Source organism: Myxine glutinosa, chromosome 6 (genome assembly GCF_964187855.1).
Source record: "Myxine glutinosa chromosome 6, kmMyxGlut1.1, whole genome shotgun sequence".
NCBI lineage: Eukaryota > Metazoa > Chordata > Myxini > Myxiniformes > Myxinidae > Myxine > Myxine glutinosa.
In genome coordinates, this window is record NC_136266.1 from 142,370,228 (window position 1) to 142,386,095 (window position 15,868).

The window sequence follows — 15,868 nt, forward strand, 5'->3', positions numbered from 1 at the left end:
AACGAATTGCTTAGATTTAAACCCGGTTCCGGTTCAGTTTGCAATCCCAAACAGGGATTCTCTACACAAGCTCCATCTTGCAAGCTCGGCGACACATTTGACACAACCAGTACCTTACTTTGTACTGTGCTCGTATCCTTGACGACAGGACATGAACGTTTATGTCCATTTTTACGAGACACTGTTCCGAACCCTTCCATGTTGTCTTCCATGTTGTCATCCAGTGGAGGGAGAGGGATCAACAATTTCTGTCACACTAGCAGGTAGGGAGGAGTGGTCTACTGTTTCCCGCTCACCATATGTCGTGGGGAGTGGCCTACCATTCCACGTACCCCAGTAGGTGAGGGGGAGGGGTCACCTGCTTCCCGCTCACCAATAGATCATGGGGCGGAGTCTACGATATCATGTTATTTACGAATAAATTATCTACGAATAAATTATTTACGAATAAATTAACCGGGGAGTGCAACACGACAATAACGGGCCAAATGACTTCCTCATCACGGTATAAACCCCTATTCAGGTGTATCGTGGTTAAAAATCTGACGGTAGAAAGTTTCGTTGTGATTAACCTTGGGAGCTCAAAGCGGTATGATCCCAAAGAAATCAAAACAACAACTCACCTTGTGAGGATGAGGTAATCGTTGGAGGTTCCTCACCTGTTGTCATGTGGCGGTTCGGAGTTGGCGTCACGTGTCCTTTTTTCTTCAAACTATTTTTTCACACTTGAGTGATGTTGTTAGATGAGCAGTAAAATGACCTGTAAATGAATGTATAGGTTTCGTTTGTAGTATTTTCGGTTTTTTAATAATTAGCGCATTTGAGAGGTCACGTGACTCATTCTTTGCCGAACTTACCGATCATGGTAACGTCTTAATTAAGAGTTGTTGCTCACATCTGATAACATATATGATGATCGGAGCTCACCATCAAACTAATCATATCCATATCCGTGTTGAAATACGATAAAAATTGGGGTTTTAAAAAAATAAAGATTTGTATATGTGGATTGACTCTCGGAGATCATTGCGACAGGTGGCGCCTCGGATGGTTTTAAGTTGTGAATTGTGAGAAAATAACTGTTTTAAAACCCCTATTTATGTGCAGGGTGGTAAAAGATGTTATCCTATCAAGTTTCGTGCTGATTAACCTTGGGAGCTCAGAGAAGTAGGTTCACAAACAAACAAACAAACATTTCATGTCTTTCAATCCTGACAAATCTCACACTCTTACTATGTCTCTCTGAAAAGACCGACTGGACATCCCTCCCATCTACTTTCTGAACAATCCTCTCCAAGAAGTTCTGTCACTCAAGCTTTTGGGTTTCACTATCTGCCATGATCTTTCCGAGGAAAACCACATTTCCAATCTGGCCTCCAAAGCCAGTCGCCGACTGGACATCCTTCGTTGTGTGAAGTCCTTCCTTGGCACACCTGAGCTCCTGACCACATACTAGGCTTTCATCTGCAGCTCAATGGAATACTGCTCTCCCCTCTGGGCCGATGCTTCTGCCTCACACCTAGCTCGGCTTCACACTGATGAAACCAAAGCTTTCAGAATCATTGGAATCTCCCGTGATGAAGCTAACTCCGAGGGCCTTTCACTCACTCACCGCAGGCAGGTTGGTGGTCTTTCTGTCTTCTACCGAATCCTCTCCGGCCTTGCCCCCCAGCTCTCTTTGGGCTCTGTCCCCCAAATATTCCTACAGGTCGCACAAGATCTGCCAGCAACCCTCTTATGGTTAAACTGCCAAAATCAAGACTCTCTGCACACCTTCACTCTTTCATTCCTCTTTTCTCCTGCCTCTGGAACAAACTCCCTCACTCTCTTCAATCGCACTCCTCCCTCCAGGTCTTTAAAACAGCTGTTCACCACCATCTCTTATCTTCCCCCATCCAAAACCTTGATCTTTTCTACCCCCACTAATTCACTACAGATACTAGTCTAGTAGGAAGACTAGGTCCCCCTGCACCCCCCGGAGATATACTTCTAATCAGTGTTTCTAGATTGGAAAAAATGTGTAGAAAATGACTAGCTATGGCCCCAAGCTGAAACAATGTCCCACATACCATTTTTATGCAAATTACTGCTGCCATTATCAAAAAAACGATTTTTGACATATCTCAGCCAATATTGCAGATAATTGAAAAATGAAGGTGTCTAGACCCATGTTTTGAAGGGCATAGATCATGATAGAACTATTCATAACATGATTACATGTGTCTATGGTATACTAGTATGCTAATTAGTGCTTTATTTACAAAATAATCACAGTTTTACGAAATAATAGACTCATATTAAGGTCCGTCTACACAGACGTTAACACAAAGTTTTATTTTTCTAAATATTACAACTGTCAAAATAGTCCTAGCACTCAATGTGACCACTCTTCTCTTGCTTGTTTTAGATAAACATCATTAGCATTAGTGATTCTACACTGAGTCAGTCATCATCATTTTCATCGAAATCGTCAGAGTCAAACTCTTCTTCTCCTTCCTCTTCCTCCTCCTCTTCGTGCTCTCCTGTGTTCAGAAGATCCACCAGTGAGGTTGGTAGGATGGGACCACTGGACCACATTGGTTTCAACAGTCCTTCATCAGTCCTTATCCATCCTTGCTCCTCATAAGGTTTTGGCTTTTCGATGATAGGTTGATCGGCTCTTTTGTACAATGCTACGCGGTGGTTCACACGCTGGATGTGCGGCTTCAGGGCAGACTGGCATGGAGGAAGGCGAGCCAGATCAACCTTGGACTTGGATGTGAGGGTCTTGTCCTCTCCCACCATTTTTCGTAGCAGCTTGGCACGGACAATGTCCACTGATGACTCGCGACTCTGGCCGTACATCACACAGGTGAATTTTTCTAACTGCCTCTCCACCTCAGGGTTGGCATCCCAGTTGTCACCCAGTTCACCGAATGCCCTGTGAAACCTGGGATTCTTCTCCAGCTTTTTCAAGGGCCCGACTTTTCCCTTCCCTTTGAAGGCACTGGTGCAGTCTTCTCCGCTGAACACATAGTACCCCAGGAGAGTGGCACAGTAGTCCTCTCCCAGGGATTCTGCCAGCTCAGAGACGTTGACAAGTTGGCGATGCTTCCCTGACCCTGTATCCAGGTACACCGTCAGCCAACGCGAGTAAAGTGCAAGGGTGGGAGAGTTTTTGGTGTGTCGACCTTCAGGCTACGCTGTTGTGACCTATTGATGGTAGGTAGCATTCGGTCCTTGCTGCTCTCGAACCCGGGCTTGACCTCCTGCACCATGATTCCTCCAGCACTGTTTACAATGTTGCTGCCGTGCACACTGGTAGTGGTTTTATTCAAGTTGTCCCACTCACAGTGGAATACAAGGTTGCCCTCTCCTGTCACAATTTGTGGTGTACGATAAGTTGAGACTTCATCCAGGACCTTGGCGAGAGCAGTTTCCAACTCCAAGGCGAAATCGTAGCTCTCAGAGTGTCCAAGCCTGTGTAGTATTGTGGTGAGCTGTTTGCTTCGGAACAGGTGCCTTACAGTCACACAGAGGAGAATGTGCTTTGGTAACTTCCATTTTCCATCTGACACTGCACGGCACAGATCTTGTCCAATGGAGAAGACCAGACGCTTCACCTTTTCTGTCTCGATGCCCTCCTTGCCAGTCATTAGCACGCTGAGAAAGCGGACAAGGTCTGGAGGTAGGATGTCTTCAGGATTGAGCTCCATGTCTTCAGCTGTTGGTGGCCATGGTTGGTCTTTACACTCTCTGAAAGCCTGTAGAATACCCTGGCGAAGTTGGAGGGCAACATTTTGGTTCTTGTTTGTGCTTCCGAGTGTGAATGCTCGTGCGAGAGCATTGGAAACTGTTATGTTTGAGCTGTGCACAAGCCAGAAAGAAATGACATCACATTTGTCATGATCAACCTTCGTGAAGTGGATATGCTCCTTGATTGGGTCATTCTGTAGGCGTTTCAGTAGTTTCTCTGACCGATAATTTGAGTTCTCATATCCATTCAGTTTCAGTTCCTCGACATAGAGCAAGCGCAAGGAAGAAAGCTGTAGAACTTTATTCTGCTGGATGACCTGGGTTTGAATGTGTTCCAGTACTGAGTTGAATGCCTTTTCATGGGCGGCTGACATGCAAGCCTGCTCCTTTTGTGCTTCGGCTCTGTGAATCGCACGCTCATAGTTGTAGAATGCTGTGCGGAAAGCTTTAAAACATGACGGATGGTGTTTGGCCTCACATGCAAAGAGGTCTTTGTTTTTCACCTTTCGATGGAGTCGATAGAGACCCATTTTCTCAGCCCGTGTTTCGATTTGCTCCCATGCATTTTCTTTGTTTTTAAAGGATGGGAAGGTTGTAGGCCTCTCAGTATTGCGATGAGCATCTTTGGTCTCAACTTTCTCACAAAATATACACTCTGGCGGGAAGATGGGTTCAGCAGAACCTCCTGGTTTACGAGGAGAGTGATGCCATGATGAGGTTGATGGCCCTGGTTCTGTATCATCTCCCAGACGATGAAAGTGGCGGACAAAGTGCTTATAACACTTGCTGTGATATCCTACTCTTTCTAGGTCATCAGGAAGAGTTGCCGGGATCTGATCACATACTGATTGCATACGACATGGGGAGTCATGCGGTTGGTTGAGACGTCTATCCCGGATCTTTTGAAGCAGTTGCAGTTTTTCTGAAGCAGATCCTTTAATTTTACGGAGGGGCGTGAAATCCCCATGATCAGACATGGATGGTACATGAAGGATGCATGTAGGAGGAGAGCTTTGGGCTGCAGGTTCTACACTCCGTTTTCTTTTGGGCATGCTTGCTGTCGATGTCTACCATCACTGTTAAATGACAAATAAGAAATCACGAATGATGTTAAAAGTGCCTGTGAAAGGAGGCTCTGAGTTTTCAGTGAGGTAACAGAGGTTCTGAGTCATGTTCTACACTAGGGTACTTTTTAGCTGACTAAACCATGTTTAGTGGCATCAAAAGTGCTAATAGCTAAAACATCTAAATTCTTCCACACTAACGTTAGCTATCTAGGCCAATGAAACATTGTGCTAAGTTACTGTAGCTAGCTCAGCTGTCGTGCCTCTTTCTGGTTCAATTCATATACAGAAGTCAACAGATATGTCTCATGTTTGGCATTAACAAAAGTTTAAGTTACACCGACATTAGGAACATACTGTACATAGATGAGGCTAGCTTTAACGTTAGCTAACATGGTGCTAGCTGGCTCAGCTGTTATTCTGCCTGTTTATGATTTCATGCAGAAACTGAAGTCAAGAGTGTGAGTAACATTATAGTTAGCATCTTACCTGGCTAGATTGGAGGATGAATACCAAGAACAACACACAGATGGAATGGAAGACTGAACTTTCAACTGAGGTATTCAATAACATCAACGTTACCAATTGATACGAGCGCGCGACATTACCAATTGATACGAGCGCGCGAGCGCGCATGTTACATGGATGGAAATGTAAAATGGCAGCTATAGCAGCACTAATTTGGATCTCTAGTCTGTCATTTCTGCACTGTGATTGGATAACATAAAAAAATATGTTTGGGAGTTAACAGCAGGAGTTGGTAGATTTTACGTGGGCTGGGTGAGAAACCTTTAAATAAGCAAGTGAAAATCTCTCGCAATACAAAGTCAATGGTGGGAAGAAAAGTTGAGTGGTACCAATGTTACTGCCAATGTCCCGCCCCTATGCAAGACTCAGGAGCATCTTGTTGACATTTAACCTTGAAAATACCTGGGTTTAGACCCCTTATGTACCATGTTAAGTTATCTGCAGTATTAACGTATCCTTATCATTTGTAAAACTGATTATTTTGTAATTACAGCATTAATATGCATACTAGTATACCATAGACACATGTAATCATGTTATGAATAGTTCTATCATGATCTATGCCCTTCAAAACATGGGTCTAGACACCTTCATTTTTCAATTATCTGCAATATTGGCTGAGATATGTCAAAAATCGTTTTTTTGATAATGGCAGCAGTAATTTGCATAAAAATGGTATGTGGGACATTTTTTCAGCTTGGGGCCATAGCTAGTCATTTTCTACACATTTTTTCCAATCTAGAAACACTGATTAGAAGTATATCTCCGGGGGGTGCAGGGGGACCTAGTCTTCCTACTAGACTATACCCTTTTTTGAAATACCAACTTCTTTCCTAGAAGTCCTTGCAGTGTCCTTGTGTTTTATACTTCTCCTCCCCCCCCCCCCCTTTCCCACACCACCTACCCCCAAGCCCTCTCCCTCCCACAGATCTCCTGATGTACCTGCTCTCAAATGTTGTGTTTGTGTTCTTCCCCATCTCTCCCCATCTTGTCTACCGCTCCCCTTATTTTATGTTTTATGTGTGTGTTTGATTTTTTTGTGTGATTAATGTCAGCTCTTTCATGAGCCTCGGTCTTGTATACAAAAAAACAAACAAACAAAAACAAACGGACATTTCGCATATGCATATATATATACTGTATAGTGTTCCAGGTTGTAACGACAGTGCAGTCATTCTTGTTTATTTTATAAATGAACTCTAAAATCATTGTGCTGTGTGTTCACGAGATTACAAATACAGTAGGACCCGCGACATTTGCGAGGGATACGTTCCTGAGAAATGACTGCAAATCCGCGAATGGCGGAGCAATAGGAAAGAGGGATGGGTTCTCAGAGGTTCATGATTCATAAGGGAAATTTATAAAAGATTAATAATACGAATTCACCTAATTAAAGTTTCATCAAAAATGCCTAGAGGTAAAATAAAAATACTGCACATGATTTCAAAGGTTAGCTCAATTTTGGCGCGAATGTCATATTATTTTACCGTTTGCTTTGCGTCGATATTGTGTGGTTTCCAAAGTTTTTCCGTCGTTTCCAAAGCGTGTCTTGATCCCGGAAATAGCTGCAATTTTAACTGCGCGGAGTTTAAGCTTGAAGGAAGATATGGTATCCTGTATCATATTATGAAGATAGACGTTGAGTTTAGATGGCCTAATTTTAAATGTCCTGGCATCACAGTCCACGTGCTAGAATCACAGATCTTTATACTAACTGGATAAGAGGGGAAGCTCGTTTTTTTTAAGCCATTTACCCGCCATCTTTTCTCTCCCATGAGTTCCCGCACTTTGGATCGCCGGACGTTAACAGTTAACAGCTTAAACATAACAATGCTTTTTCAACCCGGAAACTAAAATAATGTCGGAATGGAAGAAAATCAAGTGGGGAGGGAGAAAAATCAAGTAGGAAGGTGGAATTTTCATTGGAATGTGCACTTTGAAGCCACTATTTATTTGTATTGACGCAAACAGGATTTTCTCCATTGTGGGAGAAGCAATATGGTGGATAGAGCGCTTCCGGTGGCTTCAGGATCGCGGAAGAGCGCTTCCGTTGGCTTCAGGACCACTCGACCAATTAATCCTTAGGCACCCCATCCAGTTAGTAAAGAGATTACTGGTTAGAATTTCATTTTAGATCCAAAATACAAGTTAATTTTAACTTACTGTACCATAAACCAGCCTTGCTGACAGGTGCGAGATTTACTCCACATATTACAATTTCATCGTGTGCAGACAAAATGAATCATAGGACTTAAAACTGAACTACGGATATATAAATAAACTAGAAAGCATCTGAAAAATGCAAAACCCATCCACGTCTGTTTAAGAGCAGAGATTGCAGACCCTCACCAGGATGTGTTTTCAGTGGTTTTTAAAGCTTTTGTGTTAAAAACAAATGTTGCGGGCGAACCACGTGACCGATGACATCATCATTATTCTTTTCCCTCCACTAATTTATCCCTAGTAATCCCTAGATGACGCTCAAGAAATTTCATCTTGATCGGATGAAATTTTGTACTTGTCGAATTATGACGTCATAATGAAGGCACCTATGACAGCATCATTAACAGATGTTATTCCACATGGAAAGTTCTTTCCAATGAGCCTTCTCAATTTTTCGATGCAGCGCTTTCGCAGATATAGCTATAGGTGCAGGTTTTTTCGGTTTTTCCAAGTTGGCGGCCAAACCATGTGACCGATGACGTAATTTTTGTTTTCTCCACCAATTTATACCTACATGATGCTCAAGAAATTTCATCTTGATTGGATGAAGTTTTGTACTTGTCGAATTATGACGTCATAATGGTGGCACCTATGACATCATCATTAACACATTTTATTCGCCATGGAGAGTTCTTTGCAATGAGCCACGTCTCAATTTTTTCTATTCAGCGCTTTTGGAGATATAGAGGTGCAAAGTTTTTAGGTTTTCCTAAGATGGCGGCAAAACCACGTGAAATATTACGTCATAATTATCATAAAAAACATTTCAGGTTGAGTTGCACCTATGGTGAAAATTTCCTTTCAATCGGACCAACGGTTGCAGAGAAAATCATATTTATTCTGTGCGGACAAACAAACAGACAAACGGACTCAAATGCAATACCCTCTCCTCAGGCAAGGGTAATAAGAAAAAACAATCAATCAGAATTGCAGACCCTCACCAGGGCATGTTTTAAGTGGTTTTTAGGCTTTTGCATTAAAAAACAAATATGGCGACCGAACCACGTGACCAATGATGTCAGTATTATTATTATTATTATTATTATTATTATTTTCTCCACCAATTTATCCATAGATTATGCTCAAGAAATTTCATCTTGATCGGATGACGTTTTGCACTTGTCGATTTATGACGTCATTTGGAGGCACCTATGACATCATCATTAACAAGTTTCATTCCCCATGGATAGTTCTTTACAATGAGGCAAGTCTCATTTTTTTCTATACAGCGCTTTCGGAGATATAGAGGTGCAAAGTTATTCAGTTTTTCCAAGATGGCGGCCGTACCAGGTGACCTATGACGTCATAATTGTCATAAAAAAATTATACAGGACGAGGTGCACCTATCATGAAAATTTCCTGTCAATCGGACCAACGTTTGCAGAGAAAATCATATTTATTCTATGCGGACAAACAGACAGACAGACAAACAAACAAACAGACAGACAAACAGAGACAGACAAACAAACAGACAGACAGACAAACAAACAGACAGACAGACAGACAGAAAAACGGACTCAAATGCAATACCCTCTCCTCTGGTGAGGGTAAAAATACAGAATTAAAATTGATGATTTTACGCAACCTTGACCTTTGACCTTTCGATGTAAAAAAAAAAAACAATCGCTTCTAGCTTTTGATTGCTGAACCAATTTAGTAACACAATATGCTAATTCTTCAAATTTCAGGTCAATCAGATGAAAATCTGATTATTTTTATGTCATGCTTGACCATCGATCTTTTGACCATTTGAAATTTTTTTTTTTTTCCTTCTCCGTACTATCATAATAAAGCTTTGGTGAAAAATTGATGACAAAACTGAAATGATAAATTGAAATTCCAGGTCAATTGGATGGAAATTTATGATTTATATGACGCTGACCTTTGACCTGTTGACACTTCGACAAAATTATTTATTTGCCTTCTCCGTATTGTCATAATAAAGCTTTGGAGAAAAATTGATGACAAAACTGAAATGGTAACAAGACACACACACACACACACACACACACACACACACACACACACACACACACACACACACACACACACACACACACACACACACACACACGTGATTACAATACCCCCCATCTCCTGCTGTGCAGAGGACGGGATAATAATCACTTGTGGTTCCCAATCAAAAATGTATATGCCCTGACCATATTCCATATTCCTTCCTACTTGCCATTCTGGTAAAGTATCCATTACTGGTCATCACAGTCTTTCTTCAATTAATTCGGAGACTGGTGACAGGGTAGGTTTCATCGCTGGCATGTACAGGTGTACTGAATTTTATTTTTCAGAAACAGGAAATGACAATACCTGTGATTGACAAAAACTTTCAACATAGGAGCTCCTCCCGTTTTTAACAAGTTCACATGATCATCGGATGGAAAATGCAGCCGCCGTTCCAAAAAGTCTGTTTTCTGTAATCATGGCCGGGTTAGCCAGGTGTTGGCTCAACGGTTAAGGTGGCTGGCTTGAGATCCTAGGGTCCTGAGTTTGAGCCCCCGTCATGCTGTTGAAATAACTCCAGGTGGGTTGAATCAGCCTGTCATCCTTCTGAGGTCGGAAAAATTAGTACCAGAGGACTGGTAATAGGGGGCACCGCATCAGCGGCACAGCCGCACCCCCAGACGAGTAACCACAGGCCGCACACGAACCACCACCACCATGGCCCAGGTGCAGGGTGTTGACATATCAGGAATAAACAGCCTCGACCTCGCCGAGGCCGAGCGAAAGCTATACTTTAGTGAATTTCCCAATTTATCTGCAGGCCGCCACACTTTATCCATGGGTGTGGAACACACTCGATACATATTTTCAAGTGTTTGTGTATTTTTTATTGTTATTTTTTGGATACAAGATCGAGGCTCGTGCAAAAGCTAACATTAATCACAAAAAAAAACAAAAACGGACACATAAAACATATAATAAGGGTAGATAACATGGGGAAAGAGAGGTAAGCACACAAACACAACATTTGAGAGCAGGGACATCGGGAGATCTGTGGGAGGGAGAGGGCTTCGGGGAGGGAGGCGTGGGAGGGGGGAGGGGGGGAGTGGGAGTTACTACGTTATTTGTTCATGGCCGAATCATGGCACCTGAAGGCCCCAAATTTTGGGTGTAGGTACTTCAAAATATGGACGATGTTTCAAGCTGTCAAACGTTGCCCTTGACCTCCAATTTGAGGCCACCATAAAGATGTGTGTTGGGATGTGGTGTCAGGTAGTGCTGCCGCCAAACCACAGGCAAAAGGTAACCACAATTGAGGTCAGTAACTCCATCGCCTTTCAATGTCCAACACGTCCCGAAACCACAGCTGGGGAAAGCTCACCCAGCTGCACAGTGCTGTGTATCCACCTGGAGTAGCACCAGGTAGTCCTTGCCAGTAATTTGATAATGTTGGAAAAAAACCAAGAGTAATTCGAAGTAAAAAAAATTTTTTTACACACCGAGGTCGATTCTGGTGGTCGATGGAGAACCATGAACACCACACTAAAGGGGAGAACACACTCCACTCTCACTAATGCAACACATTTCTCTATCTGAACCTTTACTAAATTGAAACTGTTTGTTTATTTATTTATTTAAATCTGTCAACCCCCTTCCACATGTTTGACTCTCTTTTGTTAACCTGTTGGAATATTCCTCTGTTGTTCGGCTCTTCCATAAATATTGACCTCTGAATTGTGGGACAATACTGCTGTGCTGATCTGACCAGTGAACACATTTTTTTAAAAAGCTTGCATGTTTTGTTTAAAAAATAAATAAATAAATCGATATTAAAAAAGTAGCCGTTGTCTGTCTGTCTGTCTGTCTGTCTGTTTGTTTGTTTGTTTGTCGTGTTATAACTTGAGAACGGATTAACGGATTTGAATAAATCCAACTATGGTGGATTCGGGTAACTCCCGGGAATGTTTGTGATCCAATTTTTTTTTTTTTTTTATGGGCACATGGACGCGCGTGTCAAAACTGCAAATGCCAACACATCCTGTTTAGTTGTCCCTGCACGGAGAGCAGGATCTCCCAGGATTCCTTGTTTTTTTTCTTCCCCCATAAATGATCTACAGCAGCAAAGATTGGTATTTCCATCAGCGAAGCGACGGGTCTAATATTCTAGTGATAATAAAAACATCAGCAAAACAATTAGCAGACTCACTCTTTTATATTTATTCAGATGGTTGAAAAACTTTTTTTTTTTTAAATACAAGATATAGAAGCTTCTGACAAAAAAAAAACAATTAATACATACACCACTATTTTTAAGTTAGGGAAAGAATAAATAGCTGCGTGTTTTTTACTTTTACAACAAAAAGCAATACTGGACCACGATAGCACAGCATAAACATAGACTGCAAACAAATTTGGTTTGATCCTACGCATTGGTCCAAGTTGAAACCCGGACACACGCCGTTGGTTGTCCTTGTGCAGTGGAAAAAGAACCTCTCCGTAATGCCACTCGTCCTCATATGGCAGCCAGGAATTTATTTTGACCAACCTTGTAAATCAATACAGCCAATATATATATGGATTAATGTAATTCATGAGATAGAACACTTTATAGCGATGTAAAAGTATTATTTGTACATGGAGCCTCAGACCTGGTGCTTTCAAAAATTTGACATCTTCACCTATTCTAGTCACTTGAAGTTGTGTGAAACCACTCCGTAGGCATTCTTGCATTGCTAAGGTGTCTTTTGAATACCATTTCCGCTCTGCCACCGTCCGCTGGCCGTGCCACACGCGAGGCTGGTATGACCTGCGGCGGACGCTGGCAGTGTGTTATCCTTATCGATGTGATGCAACAGGGAGCGTGTCAAATATAAATATGCAACCCATGTGAGGGGGTAAAAATGTAGAGCATGCTGAAGGTCATGTGACCTGCTCTTAAATTTGTGGAATTTTTGATCCCCCCCCCCCCCCTCCCTCCCTCCAAGTTTATTCCATGCGTGACCCCTTCCCTCCCTTACTCCTCTCCACACAGCCTCATTTCTCTTCTCACACCCAACTTTTGCCAACTTTACTTTCTCCATTTTCGTACCCCAAAACCCACCTTCCAGCTCCATCCAATAATTGGATGTATGTAATAAATAGATAACCCCTTGGGGGATTTTTTCAAGTTTTGTGGGCTCCACAAACTCGGTGGACAATGGCTCGTCACAGGCATTTGCATTCTGGAAAAGCCAGTCTGGCACATGCCTGTATCATTTTGTACAATTTTATGTTTGTGCAAAAAAGACAAATATAGTGCAGGCAGCTGAGAATGCAGGTTAGCAGCACTGGCATGTGACTGTTTCTTTTACTTTAAACCAGTGAGCACCTACTCCCTCTAATGGTCAAAGTATTTGAGTTTCAACTCTTCATTTCATTCATCATCCCTCACACTTCAGGCTTGAACTTGCACGTTGCTCCCCCACACCCGATTTCAATACAAAGTATAACTACCTTCCTTCCTCATGCCACTTTCCAACACCCTCCACCACCACCGATCGACACCTCCCCTCCTCTGCCCCTCTCACTGCGCGGTGCCTTGGCAACGAAGACTGGCGCGGTCGGTCTCGCTGCCCGATTGTCTCTTACCGTACTTGTCCACACACCAGCAGAGACCACGCTGGCGACCACGAGATGGTTTGCACTGGAGATAAGAAAATAGATAGAAGTCAGAAATTAAACAAAAGGTATACAAACAACAAGATATAGGACAAAAATCATATTATTGGAATAAATTGTCCTATTGTAACAACTTTGCCCATTGTAAAAGTGCACTACATATAGTCAGGCAGATAGGTGTAACAATTGTGGGTTTATACGTACAAGCATGAAATTTGGCACAGTCATAGATAATAGTCTAATGAATAATTCCAGATATGGACCCACCGCGAAAACGTCCTATGGTAGCCGTGGCGGCCATTTTACAAAATGGCCGCTTTTAGTCTAGTGGCTAGATAGGGGTCTCGTGCACCCCCCCCCCCCCCCCCGAAATATACTTCTCATTGGTGTCTATAGATAGGAAAAAATGTGTAGAAAATGATTTGCTATGTTAAATAGTTGAAAAAATGTCCCACGTATCATTTTTATGCAAATCAGTGCAAATTAGCAAATTAAATAAAGTGCAAATTAGCAAATTAAATAAAGTTTTTATTTATTTATTGCAACTTGTTATCGTATCTTGTCTTTTTTTCAGTTGGTGTTTCGAACAGCGAAATGTCTAAGAGTTATCAGCTAGTGGATCCACTGCAACCTGGACAATCAAAGGCGCAGGTACAGACGGATTGGAACAAGTGCGGTTTGTGCCAAAAAATCACACGAGAAAGTTTGCAATGCCCAGCAGAATCAAAACGGCACGATGTTGGAGTTGGTTATTCTACCATGCTCAAGGTTGTTATGGATCTGCCCTCACCTGGGGATTGGGGATGGATCGATCCCCACAACTGGAAACCCCTGTGGTCCATGCTTCCTGAAGCCAGCATTACACCAAGGGAGCTGATTTGTTGTAAATGCAAAAAGGGTTGCAAGGGACGATGCAAGTGCAAACAAGCTAGTTTGAAATGTACCGCTTTGTGCCAGTGTGGTGGAGAAAATTGTGACGTATAAACAAGATCAAACTGGAACTATCTAGTAATATAAGTTACTGTTACAGTGCTTGGTGGGTTAATTGACATTGCTGGCAACACAAATGCAAATTGTGGTCATTTGGAGAATGCAATTATGGCATATATGTGTATCTAGAGTCATTTCATTAGAACATAAAGAAGCATTTGTGTCGTCCGGTAAAAAATAATCGCGGTCAAAACGGCCATTTTGTAAAATGGCCGCCATGGCTACCATAGGACGTTTTCGCGGTGGGTCCATATCTGGAATTATTCATTAGATTATTATCTATGACTGTGCCAAATTTCATGCTTGTACGTCCAAACCCACAATTCTTATGATGGATACACCTATCTGCTGACTAATATACAGGGTGTCTCAGAAGTCCGGACCCATAAAAAATTTGAAATTTTACTTTTAAAGTTCAATACTCATTTTTAATGTTGATTTTTTAAATATATATTGTGGCTCATTAATTGGTATGTAGCTCACGAGCCACCCTTGCGGCTCATTATACCAAGAAAGAGAAGGTGGAACTTGTGCTGCATCGTGTTTCTGAAAAAAAAGCCAGACGGATGCCAGTCATTCCATGAAAAACACCGAGAGAAGCTGGAACCAAGTTATCGGTGAAATGTTACAACGATGGGAAGTGTTGCTGATAAACCTCGTACTAGTCGTCGCTCCTCTGCCGATGGAACTAATTCTGAAAATGTTCTTGCAGTGGTTGCAAGACCGGCCGTAAAACATTGCTTCAAAAAGGGGACCAAAAAACAACAACAACCACGGTCCCCGAAAAAGGCCAACCCCCGCTTGCGGGGAAAAATGGCCTCTAAAGGTAGTTTTTTTTTTTAGTGGTTGCAAGAAGGCCGAAAAAAAAATTGTTTAAAACAATGAGTCAAGAAGTGGGAGTTAGCTGTTCTTCATCTTTGAGGATTTTAAAGGCAAACAAATACCACCAATATAAGGTTACCTTTCCTTCGTAATATGCCAAAAACAAGCAGCGATATATTGTGTTGTAACATTCAAAATACCTTTGTCTCATCGTATTCATCTTGCATTAGAATTGTCATATTGGAAATTATGATTTGCTCAGAACCAAAAAGGCCTGATGATTGTTATTTCATCGGCCTGTGACACAAGCTTGCAGTGGCGATTATTTTTTGTGGATGTAGTGGTAGTGGTAGTGGAAGATATATTTATATATTCTTTGCTTCTTTACAGATCACTGCAGACTAAAGATGGAGCCAGTAGCTGTGTTGCGAGGCTGACACAAGAGTGAAATTGGTTGGGACAAACGTTACATTTGCCAGGAAGAAAGGAAGATGAAGGAAAAGCCACACACCGGGCAACATGACCAAAAGTCCAATATATATATATATATGCAGTGTCTGTCTTGTGTTGTCACTGAACTACTTTCTCAAACTTTTGTGAAATCGTACCAAACTTGTGGTATGCACATATCTCTCCCGTCGGTATGTCCTAACGGTATTTTTTTGGAAAAACTTTCGAATTTTATTTTTTGGGAATTTTTTGGGGGAATTTTTTTTTTTCAACTTAAGTTTTCAACTTCAATTGTTAATACAATGTCATATCACATATATTACAAATACATTTGAATATGGAATATTTTGAATTATTGTTTGAATTATGATTGGTTTAAAGTTTAAACCATGACAAAACGGCAACTCGGGTACAGGCATTTATCTATATATCGACACATC